Below are 12,630 nucleotides of genomic sequence, written 5' to 3'. Positions count from 1 at the left end.
TATGAGTCAAACAAGCCTCAGAATCCTTGATCAGCATTAAATGGCTCTTTGGTTTTATATCTCCAACAGGGGTGCCCCCCAAACCCCCCTCACCCCAGCACCGCCCACCCCTGCCTCTAGATGAAGATGCCTGTGCTGTATACTCAGCAGCCTGGAGGCCCTTTAATCATACTAGATATACAAACAGCTGCTATGCAGGCTGGAAAGCAGCTAAACATACTTGACTGGTCAAAAAGCCAGTAAATTACATTGACAGAATGACACATGTAATTAAAAGAATCCATGCCGCTTTTACCTTTTGCGCTTCACACCTACAGTGGCACAACGACGAGAGCCGGCAACTCCCACCCCGCTAATTACCATTATCAGTGAAATGGTAGGGTTTGACTCATTAGTTCCATGTGCATTTAATTAGAGGCAGGCTGAAATTGGATTTAACTTATTACTTTTTCATGGATCACTTTCTTGTCATCACTTCAAATTGGATTGCAGCCCCAGGTAACTAATTATGCCAGCCGCAGGATCAGGAGTGGAGAAATAGGTAATTAGGAACAACACTGTCGGACCCTCGCTGATAGTCCACCAGCACCAAGGTGGGGGGAGGGGAAATTGATGCTCGTTTGTGGCGTTGCACACGAGTCTGGCTGGTTAACTACACCTCGTTGCAAGGGATCCTAGGTATGCATCCACCTCCTACAGGGGATTATGTGGCACTCAGCTGGGCAGTAGATGTTGTGTCAACATGGTGTCTGTGCTATCAGTGTAATGCCCAGATTATGCTTGTTTCCCATCCGGGATTGTGTCTGAGATTGTTCTCCACTATTCATGTCACTGGTGCAGTTTGAGGTATGGCCAGCGGCCAGCAAAAGTCCGCTGTGTGGACACTGCTTGAATGACACTGACTGGTTTTTGTAGTTCATCTGCTGCTCTGATCATAATGAGAAAACCTGAATGGCCAGTTTGAGGAGAGGCAGGTGGATAATGTAAGAAAGTAATGATGCAGTCAGCAAACGTAACTATAGCAGGGAGCATTATGCATGAAGAGAAGTGTAAATGAAAGATTACTTTACTTTACATGCCACTGGGAGTTTTTATGTTCATCCTAAAGTTAAAAAAAAAAAATAATAATCTGCATTAGGAATTTGACATAAAAAGAATCTTTCCTTTGAGTTTCATTGTTTTTGCATTTATTGTAATTATATGTTGCCCTTATTTTTTTTAATGAGAAACACTATTCACAATTCTCTGATAAATGTTGCACTGAACATTTTCATAATGTCAAAGGTGCATCACTTGTTATTCTTCAGACACAGAGAAACTACTGATAATGTTTCAAAACCATGCCAGCAGACAATTTTCTTATCTACACTATTACCAGTTGAAGCCACAATCTGCACTTCTTTCTTCTCCCTTCCTTTTTTTTCTCCTTTTCTCTTTCCCTCTCCTTCTCTCACTCTGTTTTCACACCATAGTGTACAGCCTCACAGAGGGCATCTCCAGGTCAAAAGATAATGTCTTTCCAGTTTACAGGATGAAAGCCTTTTAAGTTGGAGAGCTCCCCTCCAACGCCCCTCCTCCCTGCGTTTGCTCTTCACATCCTTCATTTGTGGTCTGTTGGGGGGAAGCGTGATGTGACACAATCCAGGGGCCAAGCCTCTGTCTGACAGGACGGGGAGAAGCCGCCGGCTCTCTTTCTCTCCCTCTCCTACTGTTTTTGCAGTAGGCCCATGGCATTGTCCTGACACATGTATACCACAGAGCTCCAATCTGTAAGTCATTAGAGCACTAGGCCAAAGCCTGTCAGCTGGAGCTCAGCCAGTGCTGCAGGGTGATCTGAGGCAGCATTTCGAGGTGCTTCTGCGGCCCAGTCGGCCAATGGCCCAAAGTGGCACAGCAGTGGTAGTCTACTGGCGAGGTGACAGCAAGCGCGAATGTGGATTAATGTTCTGAGTTGGTTGTTATGAGGCAAAGACTCTTTTAACACAAAGGAGACCAAACAAAAGGCGTGCGTTTAGATTTGGTTTAGATGCAAACAAAAATTTTCAACCAGATGAAAAGGGACTAGTGAAGAAGTGTTCAACATAAAGAGAGAATTAATAAACTTGTTTGTATTCACTTTTACACTGTTGTGGCTGAACTGCGTCCATATTTAAAGGTGCAGTTTGATATTTTGGGAAATATGCTGATCTACTTTCATTTCAAGCTGGTTCCCAGTATAGATGCTACTCGCCTGTCTGTGCAGTGAATATGAAGCCACTGCCAGCAGCTAGTGAACTTTGCACAAGGACCGAACATGGGGAATCAGCAAGGCTGTCTCTTTCGAAAGGTAACAAAATCTGACCGGGTCTTGTCTGACGCTGTGAAGTCGCTTTTACTCTTAAATTATAGCACAAATGAAACAAACCAAATTGTTAGATGACCTATAGAGGTGCTAGTAGGTGGTTTTTGTTGGTTTTGGTAGCTTTTATCTTTGTTTCCCATCTTTGAGCTAAGCTATGCTAACTGGCTCCTGGCTATAGTGTCTACTGGACATGAGAGTAATCTAGATTTTCTCATCTAACTCCAGGCAAAAAAAACCCAAAAACAAATAAGTGAGTTTCCCCAAAATGCCGAACTGTTTCTTTAAAAGCCGTGTGTCGTTCCTGAATGCGCTCCTGATCAAAATCGGAATGGTTGACATTTTTTTTAGCAGTCTTCGCTTCTTTACCTCCAGGATGTGCCGCTGCCATCAACATTTTAGTGAAAAATCCGTCAGTATAGCTCTCATGTCGTTCTACAAAGTGTCTTCAGAAGTAAAATCCCATAATTCATTGGTTGTGTGCGTGAGCCTCAGAAGCAGTACATCTCTTTGTGTTTGTAAAAAGTCTCAAGGTGATGCTGTAATGAAATCTCATTTTGATGTGCGCGTCGCTTTGAGGTGATACAATCTGTCAGGAATGATCAACGCAACACCAAGGCCGGTGCTCGCGTGGAACCCGGGGAACAGGCCGTCTCTTTTGCTGCTTGTTTTCCTTGTCATATTGTAAAAATGTATTATGTGTACTGTATAGATTAGAACCAGGTTTTGGGATAATCCTGTCAGAATGAAGTCATCCGTCCCGATTCCTCATAGCCAAGCTGAAACTTGTAGGAGGAGGGAGGGAAGGGGGGGGCAGCGGTGTTGGGAGCTCTCTCCCAGCCAAGACGATGACTGTCGAATTGACTCCAGTCACAGCGCTGGGAGCCACTCTACCATTTTCAGGACCCTCTATTCATTGGAGGCCTGATGTTTCCCTTCAAGCAGTCAGCCTTTTCAACCCTCCACCCCACTCAGTCATCCACACAGACACACAAACACACACACACGCTTCCTCCTAAATTTTTGTTGTATCTTTGTATCATCCTCTGGCGCTACATCTTGATGTCAGGCGTGTGTTGTTCGGAGTGATTCACACGCCCTTTTGCAGAGGGGTGGAAGGGACGGATGGATGCACAGTCAACCATAGCATTAATAAACACTAACAGCGATGCAAGGTACAGTCAAGTCAGCATCAACTCGCAATGGAGTTTCTCTTTTTGGGTGTTATTGCACACTTTTGACAGCTTGGCAATCCTCTGATTCCATTTTCGCTTTTTGTTAAGAAGAGAGAAAAGAAACATATTCTTGCTCAGACAGCAAGAGAGCGATCGGAGAGACACAAGGGCTACGTGAGGACATAATTTGGAACGTTTTTGTGTTTGTGCTGGACATTGTACAGAAAACCACCGCAGTGCACAGCTTTAGTCATGCCTGTTGCTACACCCAGACATAAAGGCATATAGTTTAGGATTCTTTTGCTGTTTGGGTTTTAATTTTACCCTAATACCCAAGAATCCCAAAGAAGAGTGCTCATCTGTATGCATTACCTCCAGGATTGTTTGTGAGGAATTTATTGGCCGGTGTTGCAAACAGGACAGCTAACAAATACAGTTTAATAACACAACAAAAAAGGTTAGCTAAGCAGTTAATCATAGTGGTTAGCAGCGCTGCGGACTCACTGTGTGTCCCACATTAAGGGTGTTTAAAAAAACAAAAAAGAAGTGAAGCCAAGTCTCAATCTGAAAAATCCATCTTATACATTTGTGGCCACATATCAAAGCTGATTATTTACAGTATTAGACGATCAAAATGACAGGTGTTTTGCCGGAAGGCATCTGTAAATTCAGATTTAGTACACAAGTTATTTTTATCTCCGCTGCAACCACAAAATCATTGCTGTTGCTTGGTAAAATACGCCGCGTCGATTTTCTTTGTAATAATATAGTTTTCGGTTTAAATCAAAGATGAATCAGTCGCCAAACAAGACAAGGCAAAAAATCCCCCACCTCCCTAAATCGATGTTGCTTAAACCCCAAAGTGTTCTTGTTTTGACTAAGTGAAAGACCACACTAGACGGTACACGCTGAAACACAAGCTGAAACCGTTATACACAGCTGGCATGTCACCTCAGGAGATATTTTGCAAATTTGGAGTTCACATGTGCTGACTAAACAATGTGTCCCTGAATGCTGAAATTAAAAGTAAACAACCAAACCCATATATAATAGACCAGGAGGAACACAGTGAGTCAGACGTGACTTACTGTAACTCCACTCCTCTTCGAGTGATAACCTCATTCACTCCAAATATGACTTATTCCAAGTATCAGCGGGAGTATCAGTAGGTTGTAGATGTTAAAAAGGTTTACTGTCTTATCATGAGCAATACAGAGAAATACAGTTTTATTGTCACAGGTCTTATTGGAACCAGTTTGGAACGAGGGTGAATAAAATACTAAATACAGTATGTTAAATAAAATCGCTTTTGCTTTTGTTGTCGACTTTGGAGCAGAAACTGTCCACGTCTTTTGAAAAAGTTTCGTGTGCCATGTTGTACTGCTGCACAAAGGACATAGCAATCAGTGCAAATTATTGGGTCAGTTCTTTCTGAACTTTGCGAAGTTTTTTTTTGCTGTAGCTCGGAAAACACATTTGATCTGTGCTTTGATGTATGGTTGTGTTCTGGATGCTTTGTGTCTCTTTTGATTTTGATACGGAGTGTTGCTAAAATAATACTTCATGAGGAAAGAATAGAAAGATAACGCATTACGGTACTGTTGGGGATCTAAAAAAGTAATGTTACCTCGGAGATATTATATAGAGCAGCTGTTATTTATATAGGTCCCACACCTGCCCTGCTGACTCCCTGTGCCAGTAAACAATGGTTTACCTCACACTACACACACACACACACACACACACACACACACACACACACACACACAGGGGGGAAACAGACTGTGTTTGTTTTCTCATGACAGTGGTCCAGGTCACCAGTGCCTTTCAAGAAAAAGAATGAGCATACTTTTGTATTTTCTTCCACTTCCTCTCCATTTCTCTCCTTGTCTCCGAGTACGAGCAGTAAGACATTGGTTGGCATGCCAGCGCAGCTTATTCACTGGCTGCGTTAGTGTTTTGGGAAGGCTTTGTAATTGGAGCCGAGTCGTTATCTTTAGCAGAGCCCAGGCCAGACCAGACATTAACTCATACTTTCACTCTAACTCAAGCAGGAAATGGGAGTATTTTATAATGTCATCCACTCTGTCATGAATACAATCGCTCAGTACTCTCTGTAAACTATCACAAGGGACGCCGGTTCAAGGCTCAAGGATATTGATGTTTCTCTGTGCGCAGGAACGCAAAGGAAAAAAAAAAAAATCTATACAGCGTGTGTATCACATCGACACATATGTGTAATTATTTTACATAGCGCAGGCACAGAGGCAATGGATTAGAAAGACAGTGTGTGAGAGGAGAAGCTTGAACTGTGTGTCTGCTAAATTTATCATGAGGCCTTTGGGAGCGTTGAAATGAGAACAGTGGCCTATTACTGCTAAGAAGGTGTTTTATTGAGAATACGCCGACATGCCACCCCAGGGAGAGTGCCGGGGGAGAAGAGTGTGGCCATAGCCTAAACCACTTTGTGCATGTGTGTGTGTTTGTGTGTGTGCGTGTGTGTCGAGTGCGTGCATGTCGTTGTAAGCACATGCCTGCATGTCACTGTCTTTTTGTGTGAGCCGTCTTGAGGGTGTCAGATAGAAAATAAAAGCCCCTTTTCTTCCACTTAATTATTCACTATGATATGTATTGGAATTGTCACTTTTGACACTTGAGGTGTCCCAGTCAATAATTTATATAGGTCAGGCCAGCTTAGCAGAGCTCATTGTTAGTTATTAGCAGATGAGAGCAGTGGCTTGTTATGCAGGCGCTCTGTTTATTTTACCAGTGTGTTTGCGGACTGGAATGCATCCCATGAACATTCCTTCATCCTTGGCCAAGGGTTTATAGCTGTTGATATGAGCTGTGTTTTAGAGCTGTGTTATTCAGCTCTGTGTTTATTGTCATGATAATTAACAAAGTGAGGTGTTAATCTTGCCTCATGCCTTTCCTCTAATTCTTTGTTAAGTCACTTGCACAACTTAGTGAACCTGATTTTATTGTTATTACTAAAAGTAGGACTGATTAGCACCTTGCTCCGTGTTTTTAACGCTCAGATGCACAATAGAATGAAATGCAGATAAATGTAACAATAAGGTGGCTAAAGGTTAGATTTGTTCAGTGGGAAAATAAAAATATACACATTGTGTAGAGCTCCAGTTTTCCTCCTGCTTTTCTGTCTCTCCTGGTGAGTTCAGTAAGATCTCCAGTAGGTGGCAGGGCCCTGTTTTTCTCTCCTGTCTTTTCCCCTCACTGAGTGCACATGGGTGTTAAAGAGTGTGATGATATCATGACAGCTAATTGCTCTCATTGGGATGGAGTTGGATGGATTGCCTGGTAGCTAGTGTAATGTTAGCTGTTAATGTAAGTGTTTTTAGCTTGTCTGAGGCCAAATTGTAGGATAAGTGTTTAAAAAAACTTTAAACTGCTGTGGTTAATTTCAGGACTGAATGCACTTAAACAGGTTTTTTTTTTGTATATTGCAACTAGTTGCATGGTTTAGTGTAAGTACAAACAGTATTCCAATTACTGGAGAGAATAAAAAAGCCAATACAAACTGTTCCTATAAATACATTATTTTTCTCGCAAATAAAATACATGTGGAATTAGCTCTTGGGAAATTTAAAAGGAAGAAAGAGCCCAAACAACTACAAAGCGCCTGAATTGTTTGTGCATTTGTTGTTTTCAGAATGTAAAATGAGTTGCGTCTTTGTTCGGGCACTGTAAACAATTCCATTTAGCAGAACAATAAAGGATCTGATAGCTTGGCCAGTTTTCTTTCTTTCCGCTGGATAGCTGTGTTTACTTATCTGTTGTTTAATTAAAGGGCCTCTTTTCTTTAAGCTCCCATTGTTTCAATAGCACGGCCGGAGTCCCGGCAGGGGTCAAAGGGTTAACAGCCGTCAACTGTGCCTTTTTTTTTTAAAGGGGCCCCCACACAAAGGCACAGTTTCACCTGCAGCCCAGCCCGCGGCTCCCTATTGTGTGGCCCCATTTGAATTGATTATGTTTAGAGGGCTGGTTGTGATTGGTGGAGAAGGGCGTGGTTGATTGGATAGTTTTGTATCTTGTCAGCCAGGGAGCAACCTTGCGCGTGCAATCTGTCTGTATCCTGAGGAAGGTTGGAGACTCCACAGCACAGCAGCGCTTGTTCTCAGCCTCCCTGTCTGCCAGCCTGTGTGCCTCTACCTCGCTTTCTCCCTCGCTCACTCTCTCTCTCTCTCTTCCCCTCGCCGCTGTGCTCTCCGCTCTGCTTCACTCCACACCGCGTGGCCCGGCACTCTGTTTACCCTGCCAGCTAAATGGAGTTTGTCAGGTTTGTCAATATGATTGATTTCTGTGATTTTGCCAGCTTTCTTGTGTAAAAAAAAAACTTGACAATTTAATTTGACCAGGGAAAAAGAGAAAAGGAGGTTTATTGTCTGTCTATCGTTGATGTTCTATCATTGTAATTGGTTAATTCTGTCGTGCAGTTTCTGCGAGAAGAGCAGTTATCCAGGGTTTACTTTGTCGTTGAGACTCTGACAGTTTACAGGCTTGTTCTGATAAGGGGAATAGACACGGAAGCAGATATTATTGCACATTAGATTTGCTGCATCTGGATTTCAAAACAAGGCAGCATGGATTAAGTGCCTCTTGTTTATCTGTGTGCTGTGCTGTTGTCACTTTTAGTTAATGCAAGCAGCTTCATTTACTTCGCCGAACTATTTCTATATTAAGTTTCTAACTGCCATTTTACAGTGTTTGGTTAGTTTTGTTTACTTTGCTGATAGTGAGCTAACCAGTTCAGCAGGATATGGTACTGTACTGTGTGCTGTTTGAATTAAGAAAAGTTCTTGGAAAAACAGGAGACAGGTTTGCCTTCTCTTTTACCTTGATGTTTTTCTTAGGAGACATTTGTTCTCGTTAAAAAATATTCCCCGGAAAAAGCATTTAAATAGTTAGAAAGCCGGTCATTTTTTTATTTTTTTGCTCCACATTAGGATTTGCTGGTGGTGTGTTTTGTGACGATTTGTTCTTCTGAGTTAATGAGTGCTGGTCAGACTTTTCTTGCTCTCAGGCTATGGCCTGGACTAATCCTCACTCTCCTCATGGTGTCACAGTGAATTAAGACAGAGGCTGGCACAGCTCTATATTTGACACCGTCACCACAAACCACGTTGGAGACACGCTGTCACTCCAAATGTCATCGCTCACATCTTTCTGAAAAGTTAGAGTGTGTGAATGTCGGTATGTGCCTGCGTGTGTCTGTACTTGCAACAAAGGGATTTCAGAGTACATTTAAGAGGGAAAGTTGTGGTCATTTTGCTGCTTTTTTTTTTTTTTTGCTGTCAAGTTTGAGTGCTGTTTGACAGCTTTGAGGTTTTATGCAGAAGACATTTATTGACTTGCTGTTGTTTAATGACTAAGTATTGTTACTGCTATAATTTAAGTAATACACTCGTGCAACTATATTAAAAAAAATCACTTTTTCAGAGCGTTGTTTTTGTTTTTTGCTGTTTACACTCGCTATTTAGCCCAAACTTTTTTGGATGCAATGTTTCAGCTCCTTGCATCAGTGCTAAGAAAGTGTGTGCCTGAACGATAGGAGAGATGGAGGAGAACAGTGGAGATTATCAGATGGTTGAGGAGGAGGAGGAGGAGAGCGAAGCCTAAACAGGGCAGTGTTCACCGTAATGCCGTGCAGCTGTGCAGCCGAGACTCGCAGTTTGGGAGAGCTGGAGTGCGAGCTGATTGGGTTGACAGTTTGTAATCAAAGTTGATTTATTGTTCATTAGTAGTGCATTAGCCCTTTCAGGCAGGGGCGTTATTTGTGCAGTGGCCTGTCAAGGCGAGGGGCTGCCAGCACCTGTCATTTCTAAACCATGACATAGGCAACCAGATATTAGCTGTGTACCCGGAGAGGGGGGCACAGGGGGTAGCCTGCAGAGCCCCACGGCTCGCTGGGATATCCTTTACAGGGATGGTCTTTGCTTTGTACTGGAGCAGGCAGGCAAGACAGAGAGGAGAGACGGGGGAATAGTTTAGCAGTGATATAGTGAGCCACCAGCTGCTCTCTGCTGTTATTTCCTGACTTTCCCCGACTAAAACATGTTTTTACTTGAAAAAGGCTTACATTCGTTTTTTTTAAGGGTCATTACTGCTTGGAGTATGTGCGTCTCTGTTTCAAATAGGAAGATTAACTCTACACTTGAGATGCCATGTGTTTCCAAAGGTTGAGATGGTAGGATAATGATGAGATTGCACGGTGTAGAGAGTTTTATGGCGGAAGGTCTTCTTCAACACTCATCTCGGTCACAACCTATATATTTTTAAAACATTAAAACACGTGAGGGTTTTGGCATGTCAGACCTGCAAAATAAAGGTGGATTTATAAGGGATGCATGTGGACAAAAACTTGTTTTGCATCTCCTGATTTTTGGTTAATGCTGCAAACCTGCTGCTGACACTGGATATTTTTTACATGATTTAATTAAATGGCTGTACACTTTATATGAATCACATAACACAACAACATTAAGAGTGTCAAGAAGCAACATAATTTGTGTCCCTCTTGTCTGCCGTCATGGAAACAAGGATTAGCTTTGCGTTGCTGGTGTGCAAAGAATAGAAACAATCTGTATGAGGATGTGTCAGCCATTGTCTTTTGACTACAGTTTCATTTGAAAGGGATTTTAGAGGCTGTGATCTTAATTAAATCTCAACTGACTCAAATAATGCATCTGAAAACGTTCAGCGTTGCGTAACCGTGTGGGGCTGGTGAACTATAGATCACGGGCACACAGTTTACACGACAGTGATCGTAAGACGTTTCTGGGAAAGGTGAAAGCAGCGAACACTCGTGTGTGGGATAGTAGTCACAGTGAATTTCTAAGGCAGGTTTCAGAACTCAAACGCCTTGTGAAATACGTACTTGGAGGTGTGGCTTGAAAGGTCAAAAAGAGTGAGAGGACATTGAGTCACACGTCAAAATGTACGAGGCACTGTCTTGTAAGAACGGTAATGTCGCTTTTTTTTTTTTTTCTTTTTTTAAACAAAAGACACAACTAAAATATATAACTGCACCAGCATATTTTATCTACTATTATCATTAATATTTATTTTTAACAAATAACTGGTTGTTGGTATATTGGTTGAATAAAATTGCAAATACATTTTTTGAAATACAAATATTAAATTTAGATGATGCAGAGGATGGTGTGTGTGTGTGAGAGAGTGTGTGTGAGTGAGAGAGTGTGTGTGTGTGTTTGAGGGAGAAGAGCGAGGATGCCCTGTGTGCTTTTCCCTCTGCAGTGGTCACCTGCAGTGGTTTCTGCCTCCAGTGTGGGAAACAGCGCTCAGGTCGCAGCTCAGCTGTTATTGTTGGGGTGAGAGCTCGCTCACTTCGCCGTGCAGTTTGTTTGTTTAAACCCAACACTGGGTCGAGCTCCGGCGAAAACCTGTTTGTTTGTAGTCCACCAGTTAATTAAAATGCAATCTTAACTTTTGTTTTTACAGTTGCTGCAAATAATTTGAGTCCCGTCCCCCCCCTCACACCCCCTGCACCCCAAATCTAGAATATAAAGTGTACGTCAAATCGGAGACAAAATGTGGCTGTGATTATCCTGTTTATCTGAGCTGTAAATATTTTTAAAACAGCTTGATTGTGGATGACGAGAAAGGAATTGTGGCGCTCTTAACATATGGATGGTTTGGTAGTTGTGTCTTGCCTTTTAAATTTTGTAGTTTTAGTGAATACTCTGCATTGTGTTGTTTTCAAACATATAATTACACAGGATTGCATATAATTTATACATCTAGATAATATTAATATTATTATCATTATTATTACTAGGGGGGAAAAAGCTATTACTGTGAAAACACTGTCTGTTTTTTTTAGAGGGAAATAAATGCTCTCCACCTCAGAGATTTCAATCAACCTGAATGGGTAATATGGAATTAGTCTTTCCAGTCTTGTCGACGACTAATTATGTTCACACATCACTTAAGTACAATAGCTCCCGTGAAATCCTCATTTTGGTGACATTTTCATGCAGGAGATCATAGTGAGGATGGGAAGTTGTTTCCTTTCACCACAGCAGGCCAAGGTAAAACAACAGCATCAAACGGACTAGACTCTGTGATTTCTCTAGGGCTTGTTATTTCTTTTTACTTCTCCATTCCATTTGATGCCCCCACAAAACAAGATGACCCCAGGGAGCGCAAATGAAAATTTGATAATTCTCTTCTCTTTTTTTTTTTTCTGCCCTTTTCTCTTTTAGCCGAGCTGCACCTTTGCGGCCAGTGAAACGTCTTTACCGGTCTCACTGACATTCACCCCCTTGTCCCTCTTTCCTGTTCCTCTTAATTGCCTCGGTGCGGGGAAAAAAGGGGGCTATCGTACAGCCTCGTTCACCCTACTCCTTTTCACCAGGCTTTGACCTCTGACTTGTGATAGGAGGGGGGTGCGCAGGGAGCATCTTCATTAACTCTGAATCAGTGACTTTTGAACATATTCAGATCTGCGGTGTGTGTTCCCTCATTAGATTGTCATATTTTGCACTTTTTTTTTTCTCTTAGCAATGCACAAAGAGAAGTTGGCCTACTGTAGGTGTCCTTTAATGATAAATGCTTTCTGTGCTGCATGTTGGTGCACGGTCAGAGGCGGTGCAGAGAACAAAAGGAATATTTTTAACAATGTTTTGTTGTTGTTTTAAATTGGAAAAACACACAAAACATTTTTTTTCCCAATTAATCCTGTTAAAAATTAATAATGTTTGATTTTATATTTCAGAATTTTTTGTTCTTTGATCCGAATATAAAGTGTGGGTATCTTTTTATGCTCTATACGGAAAACGTGGTTTTGCTCTTCATATACAGTGTGTTATGGGCTGCACATGTGCCTGTATGTACTTGTGGCAGTTAACATGCCACAGTTTAGATTTGTGTGTGTGTGTGTGTGTTTGTCTGTGAGTGTGTGTGTGTGTTTGGCCAGCAGGCCTGTGCTGGTACAGTATATTGCCTCCAGTCACTCTGCAGCTGTGTGAGAATGTTCCAGGTTTGAATGTTTATGTATGGGAGGCACCTGGAGAGCACCACACCTTTGTGAAATTCATAAACGTCAGCTATTTCTGGCATCCTCAGAATGTCCTCTTT

At 42.1% G+C, this 12,630-nt stretch overlaps 1 protein-coding gene across 8 annotated transcripts in view; it reads left to right on the top strand.

The window, feature by feature from the left end:
* foxp1b (forkhead box P1b) overlaps nucleotides 1-12,630 on the top strand; it is a 146,242-nt gene that overhangs the window by 97,553 nt on the left and 36,059 nt on the right. Inside the window, exon 1 of one of the 8 annotated variants that reach the window (XM_008279247.1) lies at nucleotides 7,554-7,810. The exons of the other annotated variants lie outside the window; for them this stretch is intronic. The gene's annotated coding sequence lies outside the window, so the exon portion shown is untranslated. Of the gene's footprint in view, nucleotides 1-7,553; nucleotides 7,811-12,630 lie in introns of those variants that run through there. 8 annotated transcript variants of the gene reach the window in all.

This window comes from Stegastes partitus, unplaced genomic scaffold (assembly GCF_000690725.1).
Source record: "Stegastes partitus isolate 25-593 unplaced genomic scaffold, Stegastes_partitus-1.0.2 Scaffold150, whole genome shotgun sequence".
In the NCBI taxonomy this organism is placed as follows: Eukaryota; Metazoa; Chordata; class Actinopteri; family Pomacentridae; genus Stegastes; species Stegastes partitus.
This window is presented reverse-complemented; position numbering and strand designations above follow the sequence as displayed.